Here is a 12,853-nt window from a genome sequence, read left to right as displayed (position 1 = left end):
GTGAGGAAGGTGGCATGGGAATGGGAAGTGTAGGAGCGTGTGGGTCTGATAGTGGTGGCACGTGGGTCGACGGGGGAGTGGAGTAGCAGGAGGAGGTGGTGAGTGCCGTAGTGGGGAGAGGGGAGTAGTGAAGGGGCAATGTAGAGCTGTTTTGGGGGGGTAGGCGGGTAGAGGGAGGCGATTTTTGGGATGGTGGAGAGGAAAATGAGGAGGAGGAGTGCAGGAGGCATGTTGGGGTGGGTGCGGTGACAGTTGGGTCAGGGGAGGTGAAGGGATACAGGTCAGGGCAAGGTGTGTGGGGAATCTGTGTTACCATGGGAGAGTCATTTGAGTCCTTCTGTAGGGGTAGAGTGAGGGTGGAGGGCGGCAGCTGGTTGGCAGCAGTCTGTGGGTGCAGTAAGCTGGCGACCATGGGTGCTGTGGCATGTCTTCAGTGGGTACGGTGGTTCGGCTAGTGGAGGGGTCGTAGGGTGCGATGGCTGGGGGTGATGGTAGGCACGGCGACTGGTGATGCTGGCGGCTCGGTGACTGGGGTTGTTGAGGCCAGGCGTCGGGTGCTGAGGGCTCGGCGTCGTGAGGCGCTGAAGGTGTTGAAGGATCGTCATCAGAGTCGAGCGGGGCGTTGCGGTAGCGATCGTCGGCCCTGCGTGGTTTGTGCTCAACCGTGATCTGTTGCGGCCGGTAGGAGAGACCGCAGCTTCAAGGGTCGTGGTGGGCCATTAGTCGCCGGGGCGTCGCCAGAGGGAATAGCGTGCCGGAAATCAGGGTGCTGGGCGAGCGTTCCCTGGTGTGGTGGCTGGCTGGTAATCCCAGGTGGGGTGGTGGGCAGGGGATCCCCGGTGGGATGGTGGCCGTGCTATCCCTGGTGGGGTAGTAGCGATCCCTGGAGGGATAGTGGCTTAGGGTCCCTGGTGGTTTGGGGTTTCAGGTGGATGGTGGGATCCCTGAGTGAGTGAGTCCCTGGAGGCTGGCGGTGTGATGGTGGTTGGGCTCCCTGGTGGGTAGTGGGCGCCCCTGGTGAAGTACCTGGTGTCCTGGAGCGTCGGTGGATCCCTCCTGGGTTAGCAGGACCGTTGGTGGTGGTGGTAGCTTCCCGGAGCAGCGGAGGCGTCCCGCCGCGGCCGCAATTCCCGCCGCGATTCCAGCCACGGCTGGCAGGAAACACCGCGGCTTCGGGTGCCGCGGTAGGCCTCAGGCTGCTGCGAACCGCCGGAGCTCCGCTGGAGGGACGGAGTGACTGTGGGTGTTGGTGGGGACCTCGGCAGCAGACACAGGGGCCCGGATGGGCCCTGATGGCAGCGGTAGGGGCGCAGGGGTGATCCCCTGATCGGCGGGGACCGAGGAGCGGAGTGGCAGTAGTCCGGGCTGATGTCCGGCGATCCTGGTCGGCCGCGCCAGAAATCGAGGCCGCGGCTTCAGGTGCCGGGTAGGCCGCAAGTCCCGGAGCTCCGGGAGAAAGGTCCAGTGGCCTTCCCTGGCTGGCGAACAGGGACCGGAGGGTCGTGGGGCCCCCGTCAGGGTCCGCTGCCGCCCAGATGGCAGCGGATTGGGGCCGGGGGAGCAGGAGCTCGCCGAGACACGTCCGTCTCGCCGGACGTCCGGATGTTTATATGTATATATTACTTTAACTGACAATTGCGCGGTCATGCAATGCTGCACCCAAATGAAATTTACATCCTTTTTTTCCTACGAATTGAGCTTTCTTCTTTCAGTGGTATTTGATCGCCTGTGCATTTTTTATTTTTTGGCTATAATTCCACTTTACTAACCACAATGGGCATGGATTTGGTCCATATTTTGAAATTGCACGGATTTTTGTTTTGACTAATAAGCAAATGGGCTGTTCACCTTGCAGGTGAAGTCACACTTTGCATGGAAATTTTCCCTAGAGATTAGTAAAAGTGGAAAAATATTACTTGGCAAAGAAAACCCAATCATATGCAAGGAATATGAAAATAAAAACATAATTTTGCTTGCATATGATTGGATGGTGGGAGTCAGCAGAGCTTTGCCTCATTCACTAAGCTCTGGGGAAAGTTCCTTTGCAAAGTGAACAGTCTATTTTCATTCAATAAATTAAACCCATTGGCTCATTATCAGCTACAATGTGGCATGCTATTTTTTATAACAGCCTTTCTCAACCAGGGTGCCTTGAGGTTTCTTCAGGGGTGCCTTGGCAAAATGTCTAAAAATTGCCCAAAACTTGTATATAAGCCAGTGAGTGGAACAAGCCAGCCTTTTAGTTACACAAAGCCACAGGTTTTCATTGTGTACCATTAGAACCCTCTAGCTGCCGGCATCCTGATAACCAATGACCTCATCAGGGAGAATGTCAGTTGCCTGCACAACATCCTACTTTGCCCCTCCCCTGCCCCTTTCCATGAGTGCTGGGGTCACATTAGCTCAGTGATGGAGAAAAACTGAGGGAGAGAAGAAACATCAGAATACTAGTCAGTACCAGTGTGCAAAGGTGTATTTGCTTTGGAAGAATAAATCTCCTAAAATGTTGGGTGTCCTACATGTGTGTATGTTGCTCTGTTATATAAAACTAGTAGAATAGTTTTTCACATCTAAGAATAGAATTGGTTCTTTTAAAATATGGACAGTCTAGAGCAGCGGTTCTCAACCTGGGGGTCGCGACCCCTTTGGGGGTCGAACGACCATTTCCCAGGGGTCGCCTAAGACAATCGGAAAACACATATTTCCGATGGTCTTAGGAACCGAGACACCGCTGCTCTGTCTCGCGATCTGTGGGCGGGATGATATGCTGCCCCTGTAACCTGGCCACACCTCCGGGATCACTCAACAGCTCCGCCTCCTTGCCGCTGATTGGCCACCGGAACTGTAGCTCAGGAGAGGCACACAGGCGGCCAATCACCGGCGAGGAGGTGGAGCTTGGAGAGGAGGAGCCGAGCGGCAGAGCGCGCAGATCGAAGAAGATCGAGGGAGCTGCAGGACCGAGTGAAGAGGAGAGAGGCCAGAGAAGGAAGACAGCTGACAGGTAAGTGCAAATTTTGCTTCTGCAGGCTGTAGATGGGAGAGGGAGAGAGCGAGCCCAGGCTGGAGCAGGGGTCAGCAAGGTAAGTATCATTGGTGTCAGTGGGAGGAATAGTGCCCCATCATTTGTGTCACTAATACCAACGATGGGGCACTATTCCTCCCCCCACTGACACCAACGATGGGGCACTATTCCTCCCCCCACTGACACCAACGATGGGGCACTATTCCTCCCACTGACACCAACGATGGGGCACTATTCCTCCCACTGACACCAACGATGGGGCACTATTCCTCCCACTGACACCAACGATGGGGCACTATTTCTCCCCCCACTGACACCAACGATGGGGCACTATTCCTCCCCCCACTGACACCAACGATGGGGCACTATTCCTCCCCCCACTGACACCAACGATGGGGCACTATTCCTCCCCCCACTGACACCAACGATGGGGCACTATTCCTCCCCCCACTGACACCAACGATGGGGCACTATTCCTCCCCCCACTGACACCAACGATGGGGCACTATTCCTCCCCCCACTGACACCAACGATGGGGCACTATTCCTCCCCCCACTGACACCAACGATGGGGCACTATTCCTCCCCCCACTGACACCAACGATGGGGCACTATTCCTCCCCCCACTGACACCAATGATAGGCACTATTCCTCCCCCCACTGACACCAACGATGGGGCACTATTCCTCCCCCCACTGACACCAACGATGGGGCACTATTCCTCCCCCCACTGACACCAACGATGGGGCACTATTCCTCCCACTGACACCAACGATGGGGCACTATTCCTCCCACTGACACCAACGATGGGGCACTATTCCTCCCACTGACACCAACGATGGGGCACTATTCCTCCCCCCACTGACACCAACGATGGGGCACTATTCCTCCCCCCACTGACACCAACGATGGGGCACTATTCCTCCCCCCACTGACACCAACGATGGGGCACTATTCCTCCCCCCACTGACACCAACGATGGGGCACTATTCCTCCCCCCACTGACACCAACGATGGGGCACTATTCCTCCCCCCACTGACACCAACGATGGGGCACTATTCCTCCCCCCACTGACACCAATGATAGGCACTATTCCTCCCCCCACTGACACCAACGATGGGGCACTATTCCTCCCCCCACTGACACCAATGATAGGCACTATTCCTCCCACTGACACCAATGATGGGGCACTATTCCTCCCACCTATACCAATGATGGGGCACTATTCCTCCCACTGATACCAATGATGGGGCACTATTCCTCCCACTGACACCAATGATGGGGCACTATTCCTCCCACTGATACCAATGATGGGGCACTATTCCTCCCACTGACACCAATGATGGGGCACTATTCCTCCCACTGACACCAATGATGGGGCACTATTCCTCCCACTGACACCAATGATGGGGCACTATTCCTCCCACTGACACCAATGATGGGACACTATTCCTCCCACTGACACCAATGATGGGACACTATTCCTCCCACTGATACCAATGATGGGGCACTATTCCTCCCACTGACACCAATGATGGGACACTATTCCTCCCACTGACACCAATGATGGAGCACTATTCCCCCCACTGACACCAATGATGGGGCACTATTCCTCCCACTGACACCAATGATGGGGCACTATTCCTCCCACTGACACCAATGATGGGGCGCTATTCCTCCCACTGATACCAACGATGGGGCGCTAGTCCTCCCACTGATACCAACGATGGGGTACTATTCCTCCCACTGATACCAACGATGGGGCACTATTCCTCCCACTGACACCAATGGCGGGACACTATTCCTCCCACTGATACCAACGATGGGACACTATTCCTCCCACTGACATCAGTGATGGGGCACTATTCCTCCCACTGATACCAACGATGGGACACTATTCCTCCCACTGATACCAATGATGGGGCGCTAGTCCTCCCACTGATACCAATGATGGGGCACTATTCCTCCCACTGCAAAATTACAGTTCTGAAGTAGCAACGAAAATAATTTTATGGTTGGGGGTCACCACAACATGAGGAACTGTATTAAGGGGTCGCGGCGTTAGAAAGGTTGAGAACCACTGGTCTAGAGGCACCCCATTTTAGAATGGGGTGCCTTAAGACTGTCCATAATTTTAAAGGGTGCCTCGGGACCAGGGCTGTTAGAAACCACAGGTCCCATACAGCCAATATGACAGGTCCCCCCCCCCCCCAAAAAAAAAAACACAGTTTACAATGCTTCAGCTATGAATGAACACAGTGAGTGATCAGTACTGATCACTCATTATGTTAATTCAGGAAAATAACTGGTAAATGTGACATATTTATGGGACCCTTCCCCCACTCTCTATACTGAAGGATCCTATTGTGTACTTGCAGCTGCCAATAGAAAATAGAATAGGGAAGCCAGCAGCACTGTGGGGGTACACAGGGCCTGGACAGCAGGGGGAAGTGTACAGTGCACAGGGAGGGTGATGGGTGTGGCAGGAGGAATTACTGGAACAGATCCCCAATATGGCTAATTCTGCAGCAGCTGAAAGCCGGCAGGAGGGAGAGGAGAAGAGGGCAGCTTTCAGCTGCTGCACAGAGAGCCATACAGGGGATTGGTTCCAATAGTTCCCCCCCCCCCAACTCGCCAATCACCATCCCTGCCCACATCTGCTTCACCCAACTACCTGGACCCCTCTGCTGGCCTGGGTCCCATACAGGAGGACAGGCAGTACCCCCTTATCCACAGCCCTGCTGGGGACTGTCCATAATTTTAAAGGGTGCCTTGACTGAAAAAAGGTTGAGAAACACTGATCTATAAGATTTCTTGTTAACCTTTCTGTTATTTTAGGGGGCTATGCAGTGACAAGGGACTGTGGGAATTTAGCACAGAGAGGAGTTACATATGTAAATAATCTCATTTGGAAACGACATAGTCATTGAATACGTCCTGGAGGAAAAGAAATGTAATCTCCAAACACGGAAAGGTTTCTTCACAGTAAGAGCTGTGAGAATGTGGAATAGACTCCCTCAAGAGGTGGTTCTGGCCAGCTCAGTGGATTGCTTTAAAAAAGTCCTGGATTATTTCTTGGATACACAGAATATAACTGGATACTAACATTTATAGGTAAGGTTGATCCAGGGAATATCTGATTGCCTCTCGGGAGATCAGGAGGGAAATTTTCCCTGCAGCAGCAAATTGGATCATGCTTTACTGGGTTCTTTTTGCCTTCCTCTTGATCAACTGTGGGTGTAGGATTGTAACCTTTTTTTTTTTTTTTTTATGGTCGATCTGGATGGACTTTTGTCTTTTTTCAGCCAGACTATGTAACTACATAGACTCATTTTTTTACAGTTACTTAACCTCCCTGGCAGTATTCCCGAGTGTAGCTCGGGGTAAAATTTCAGTACCAAAAGCGGTAACCCCGAGCTACACTCGGGCTTACCATGCGGCGTTGCTCAGGGATTCCCTACAGCGCTTACCTTGTCCTTCGCTCCCGCGATGTGTCCCCTGCAGCGTCCCCGGCCGTCTCCTCCGGGCGATGCCGGCATCCGGCTTCCGTGTTCCGGTCCCTGTGACGTCGGGATGTACGGGCGCCGGAACCGGCGGAAAATTTGAAAATTTAAAACAAATGACATTTTTTTTAAAACGATTATTTCATAGTAAAACATTACTGTATCAAAGCATTTCACATACATTTTGTCCCAAGTGCTTTGTCCTGTGCCCTGCCTGCATTTTGACTGTTCTTTCTGCCTGGAAACATAGAAAAGTCCACGGCGTCCAAAAAGCGTCCCTTTAGGTCAAAATCGGTTTTAGACCAGCTAGAGAACAGCGATAGTAAATCCGAACTACTTGCAGAATTGAGTGATAATGATTCGTGGGGAAATTCGTCATCAGACACTGAAAACGATTTTGCGACTTTGCTCAGTGATGTGTGAACTTGGCGCTATATTTCAAATTTCAGTGTTTTTGGTTTGATTATATTATTGAATTAAATGTATTATTATTATATTATTATTTTTTATGATTATTTATTAAATTATAATTTATGATTTCGTGTTTCAAGTTTTATCATACCCGGGATGTTTAATAGACTCTTGTTTGGACAGATTTCAGGGAGTTATTCCTAAATTACAGGCCTACAATAAAAAAAATACATATTTCCATGCAAAAAAATGGCACCGTTTTTGGTATAAAGTTCCTGACATAATCATACCGCCAGGGAGGTTAAAGCTTGTCTTCAACAGATTCCTATACACTAGGCTAGACCAGACCTTAAAGAATATACAGTACATCTTATGGATAGTAACTATGCGCGCCTACTCGTGACTCTCCCATGACTTACCTCTGATGGGATGCAGAATATAATGAGACATTGTTGAGAGTTTCAAGAGAATATTCTCTGAAAGGATGGCTGGCTTGCACAATGCACTTAGTTCTGAATGCTGCATACAGCAGTAATGCTTGCCTAATGAAACTTGGTGACCTCTGCCCAGGGAAAGTGGTAACTAAGCGTTATGGAGGCCTGTAGGCTAGTAAATGCACTCAAATAGGATTAGTGTTAAGGGAACCTATGCACAACTTTTTTTTTCACTGTGATGCAGACAGAATCAGGCAGAAAAAAATCTGCACATTGAGAGAAAACCCTAAGAGGAGGTATAACAAGCCTTATACATAATTTTGGTATTATAAAGCTGCATTGAAAGTGTTTTTTTTTTAAATAACTTTTTTTTTTTAGAATTGTGAGATTTAAAGCTGCAGTTTATTCTGTTTATATTTTATCAGGTTCCTCTTCCCAGCTCCCATTAACATGCTGGTTCAATTTTTAAATAAAAAACTTTACCATTTTCATTACCTTATTTTAGATTTCTGTGCTTCTCTATGCAATGTAGGCAGACCATGGCTGGTGGGAGGGGCTAGCAAAGAACCACAGCACCTTGTTTTAGTATTCCTCTTAAAGCAGAACTAAACTCACCTTTTCTACAACAGTCTTATTCCCTTGCTAGCGCTGGCATCTTCTTTTGGGTGCTGGTCTTTGGCTGTCTTCATTGGCTACTCCTGTGCTTGGCAGGATTCGGTCATCCCTACACATAAGGAGCACGCCAGTGATGTAAGCTGAGCTGCGAATGCATGGCTCAGTTTACATGCAGGTGAAGTCTGTGAGCAGGCATGCAGGTGCATTTCATTATAAAATATGTATGCAGTGCTAATAAAAATATAAAATCAGGTGAAAAATCAACTAAATCAGATATTGCACAATATCATAATTCAGCAACTCAGTCCATACATAGTGGTAAAGCAAAGTGATTATGTGCAAGTGTTCATAAATCCGTAATAGAAGGATAACCATGACTCTTGTGCTCTTGAGAGTGTACAAACATTGCACTAACCAGATAGCGCATTAGCTGCGCGTGGAGCAATTAAGACCTGCTCCTGGTGCTCTGGACTTGAAATGCCAGGAAGATGTCATCGGCATGTAGGCCACTAGATGTCATCAGTCTAGGTGTACTCTTAAACCTTCCACCGTGCCGATCCTCAGCAGGGGAGGGAGAGGTCACACACCAATCCAGGTCATCAGGAACCTTCAAAAGTGGGCTCCCATGGAAATGATGAGCCCAGAGAGAACTTCCAATAGTGTAGTAGGTCTTTAATTAACAAAATTCCAGCATATACAAAGTGAAAACAAAACTTACATCCGGATCTGATATGGCCACCAAGGAGTCAATCAGGATGGCCTTGCGGTATATGTACAAAGGTCAGGGGTGTATTTCATTGCAAAAGACACATTGCGTGTACAACTCTGGTAATGAACCTACACTCACCAGCCATTTTATTAGGTACACCTGGTCAATTGTTTGGTAACACAATTTGCTAATCAGCCAATCACATGGCAGCAACTCAATGTGTTTAGGCATCTAGACGTGGTTAAGACTTGCTGAAGTTCAAACTGAGCATAAGATGGGGAATAAAAGGGATTTAAGTGACATTGGACATGGCATGGTTGTTGGTGCCAGATGGGTTGGTCTATGTATTTCAAAAACTGCTGATCTACTGGGATTTTCACGCACAATCATCTCTAGAATGGTTCGAAAAACAGAAAATATCCAGTGAGCGGCAGTTGTGTGGACAAAAATGCCTTGTTGATGTCAGGGGAGTATGAGCAGACTGGTTGCTGCAACATTCAGATGGTAGGGTCAGAATTTGGAGTAAACAACATGAAAGCATGGATCCATCCTGCCTTGTATCAGCGGTTCAGGCTGGTGGTGGTGTAATGGTGTGGGGGAATATATTCTTGGCACTAGCAAGGTGTACCTAATAAAGTGGCCGGTGAGTGTATCTGAGTAATAAAACGTAATTTTATTTTTGCAATATTTCTTATTATAAAAGTAAAAGAGGTAACATAAAACTAGAGCATTATGTGACACTGTTTGTGATAAACTAACGCATCAATATCTGGTTGAATGGATGTAGTAGCAATTCTCAATGAATTTTCAAGGTGCTCATCAGATATTTTGGTTCTAATTTTGCCCTTTGTGTGCTTCATCCCTGAAAATAGTTGCTCACAAATATAGGAACTGCCGTAAACTGATGATGTGAATAAGACCTGATTGTGAAGAGTGGGAGATTCTTCTTTGAGAAGATAAAACTTAAAATGTCCAGTAACACCCCTGTCACACCGATCCCGACTTTGAAATCGTGCGACTTACAGTGAAGTTGCACGATATCAAAGTCGGGTGAGATGCCAATTTGAGGTGTGATTTGCAAGACATCGGACACAGATATCTATGCAAATCGCACCAAAGGTAGTACATGTACTACTTTAGAAATCGGTGCAGCTCCGACCGAGTCGGAACCGCACCGATATGACTGCTGTAATTGTGGACAATAGGCTGTGACATGGCATGGGATTTGCAAGTCGCATGGTATGCAAATTGCATACCAGGTCGCACTCAGTGTGACCAGGGACTAAAGAGACACAGTCAAATTTTTCTTTGCAGAAGGAATAAAACAAGAGCATGCTGGCCTAGCGCATTATCCCCAATAACTGTTTATTAAAACGTAGATAAAATTATACTCACAAACAACTGAAGACAGTTTGCATAGAAATTGACAGTCACGAAGTACATTTCGAGGGTAACCCTGTTCCTCAGGGCCACTGTGGCTCTGAGGAAGAGGGTTACCCTTGAAACGCATCAGCCGCATTTGGCCCTTGATGGCACTTCATTGACAACAGGTTCTTTGGCTCTTTGTGGAGAAATGCACTTTGTGACTGTCAATTTCTATGCGAACTGTCATCACTTGTTTGTGAGTACAATTTTATCTACGTTTTAATAAACAGTTATGTGGGATAATGCACTAGGCCAGTGAGCTCTTGTTTCATTCCTTTCTAGACGCCCCCTGCCATTTATGAGAGCTGCAAGGCTTAGCCTACCCACCGGAATCTCACATATGTCTGAGCTTCACCGAATATTTCCATTCCCAGCCTTCTACACTTATGCGCAGGAGCTGTTGACATTATTTTCATATTTTTATTATTATACAGGATTTTTATAGCGCCAACAGTTTGCACAGCGCTTTACAAAATGAAGGTAGACAGTACAGTTACAATACAATTTGGTACAAGAGGAAACAGAGGGCCCTGCTCGTTAGAGCTTACAATCTAGGAGGAAGGGTTGAGTAATACAAAAGGTAATAGCTGTGGGGGGGATGAGCTGATGGAGGAAATAAATGGCGGTTTACTAAGTAGAAGCAGGATAGACTTCTTTAACCTCCCTGGCGGTATTCCCGAGTGTAGCTCGGGGTAAAGTTTCAGTACCAGAAGCGGTAACCCCGAGCTACACTCGGGCTTACCATGCGGCGTTGCTCAGGGAGTCCCTGCAGCACTTACCTTGTCCTTCGCTCCCACGATGTGTCCCCTGCAGCGTCCCCGGCCATCTCCTCCGGCCGATGCCGGCATCCGGCTTCCGTGTTCCGGTCCCTGTGACGTCGTTTTTAAAAAAATTTCATTTTTTTAAAAACGATTATTACATAGTAAAACATTGCTGTTTCAATGCATTTTGACTGTTCTTTCTGCCTGGAAACTGAGAAATGTCCATGGCGTCCAAAAAGCGTCCCTTTACGTCAAAAGCGGTTTTAGACCGGCTAGAGAACAGCGATAGTAAATCAGAACCACTTGCAGAATTGAGTGGTAATGATTCGTGGGGAAATTCATCATCAGACACTGAAAACAATTTTGCGACTTTGCTCAGTGATGTGCAAACTTGGCGCTATATTTCAAATTTCAGTGTTTTTGGTTTGATTATTTTATTGAATTAAATTTATTATTATTATATTATTACTTTTTATGATTATTTATTAAATTTATAATTTATGATTTCGTGTTTCAAGTTTAATCTACCCGGGATGTTTATTAGACTCTTGTTCGGACAGATTTCAGTGAGTTATTCCTAAAAATTACAGGCCTACAATAAAAAACTACATATTTCCATGCAAAATAATGGTACCGCTTTCAGCACCAAACATCTGAAATAATCATACCGCAGGGAGGTTAAATAATGTCTTTGTGTGTACCAATGTTGGTGTACCTAGTGCATGTGACATCCCAGGCAGATCATTTCTTTTAGCACTTCCTTCTCTCTAAGTCAAAAGTATTTTCAGTAATAATCTTGAAATTAGACTACAAAGTAAAGTATGACAGTGTAAATTGTAGTGCCCCCTTACATTGGCTGTCAGTAGGAAGATTAGCTCCTTAGAGACAGCCAATAAGATCATTAACCCCTTTACAAAGGACCTGCTTCAGTGAGACCATATATGTGCATAATTATGTTTGTGACATGTGATTTTGCGACTTTGCTCAGCGATGTGCGAATTTGCCTCTGTATTTCAAATTTCAGTGTTTTTGGTTTGATTATATTATTGAATTAAATTTATTATTATTATATTATTATTTTTTATGATTATTTATTAAATTTATTAAATTATAATTTATGATTTCGTGTTTCAAATTTTATCATACTTTTGTTTACTAGACTCTTGTTCGTACAGTTTTCAGTGAGCTATTCCTAAAAATTACAGCCTACAATAAAAAACTACATATTTCCATGCAAAAAAATGGTACCGCTTTCAGCACAAAAAATCGGAAATAATCATACCGCCGAGGAGGTTAAAGAGAAGGGTTTTCAGGGATCGTCTAAAGGTGGATAGATTAGGAGACAGCCGGACTGATTGGGGTACGGAGTTCCATAGGATGGGAGAAGCTCAGTAGAAGTCCTGGGGGCGAGCATGGGAGGAGGTGACACGGGAACTAGAGAGCAGAGGGTCTTGGGAGGATCGAAGAGAGCGGTTTGGTTGATATTTTGAGACCAGGTTGGTGATGTAGCTGGGGGCAGAGTTGTGGATGGCTTTGTAAGTTGTTGTTTAGTATTTTGAATTTTATTTGTTGAGTGAGTGGAAGCCAGTGGAGGGATTGGCAGACACTAAACGGTTGGTAAGGTGGATGAGCCTGGCAGCAGTATTCATGATGGACTGGAGGGGGGATAGCTGCATGTGTTCACTAAGAGTAAACACATTTTTACAAAAGATTCCCAAAATAAAATTTTTAAGTAAGCTTACGATTTTGTGATGGCGGCATTTATAGCCGTCTTGGACAGGGAAGGGGGGCAGCCATAGGAGAAACAACACTCTCCAGCTATCATTTCTGACCTCGGCATTGGGGTGAGCAGTACATCGAAGATGTGTACCCAGGGTTATTTTTTTTCATAAAGATTTTATAGAAACAGTGAAAAAAAGAAAGAAAAAAAAGAAATCTCTTGCTGCTGGGACGTAGGAAGTTGGCCCTCACGT

Source organism: Staurois parvus, unplaced genomic scaffold (genome assembly GCF_062004578.1).
Source record: "Staurois parvus isolate SC_StPar_1 unplaced genomic scaffold, SC_StPar_1.0 ptg000192l, whole genome shotgun sequence".
NCBI classification, from domain to species: Eukaryota; Metazoa; Chordata; class Amphibia; order Anura; family Ranidae; genus Staurois; species Staurois parvus.
Note: the sequence above shows the minus strand (reverse complement) of the source record.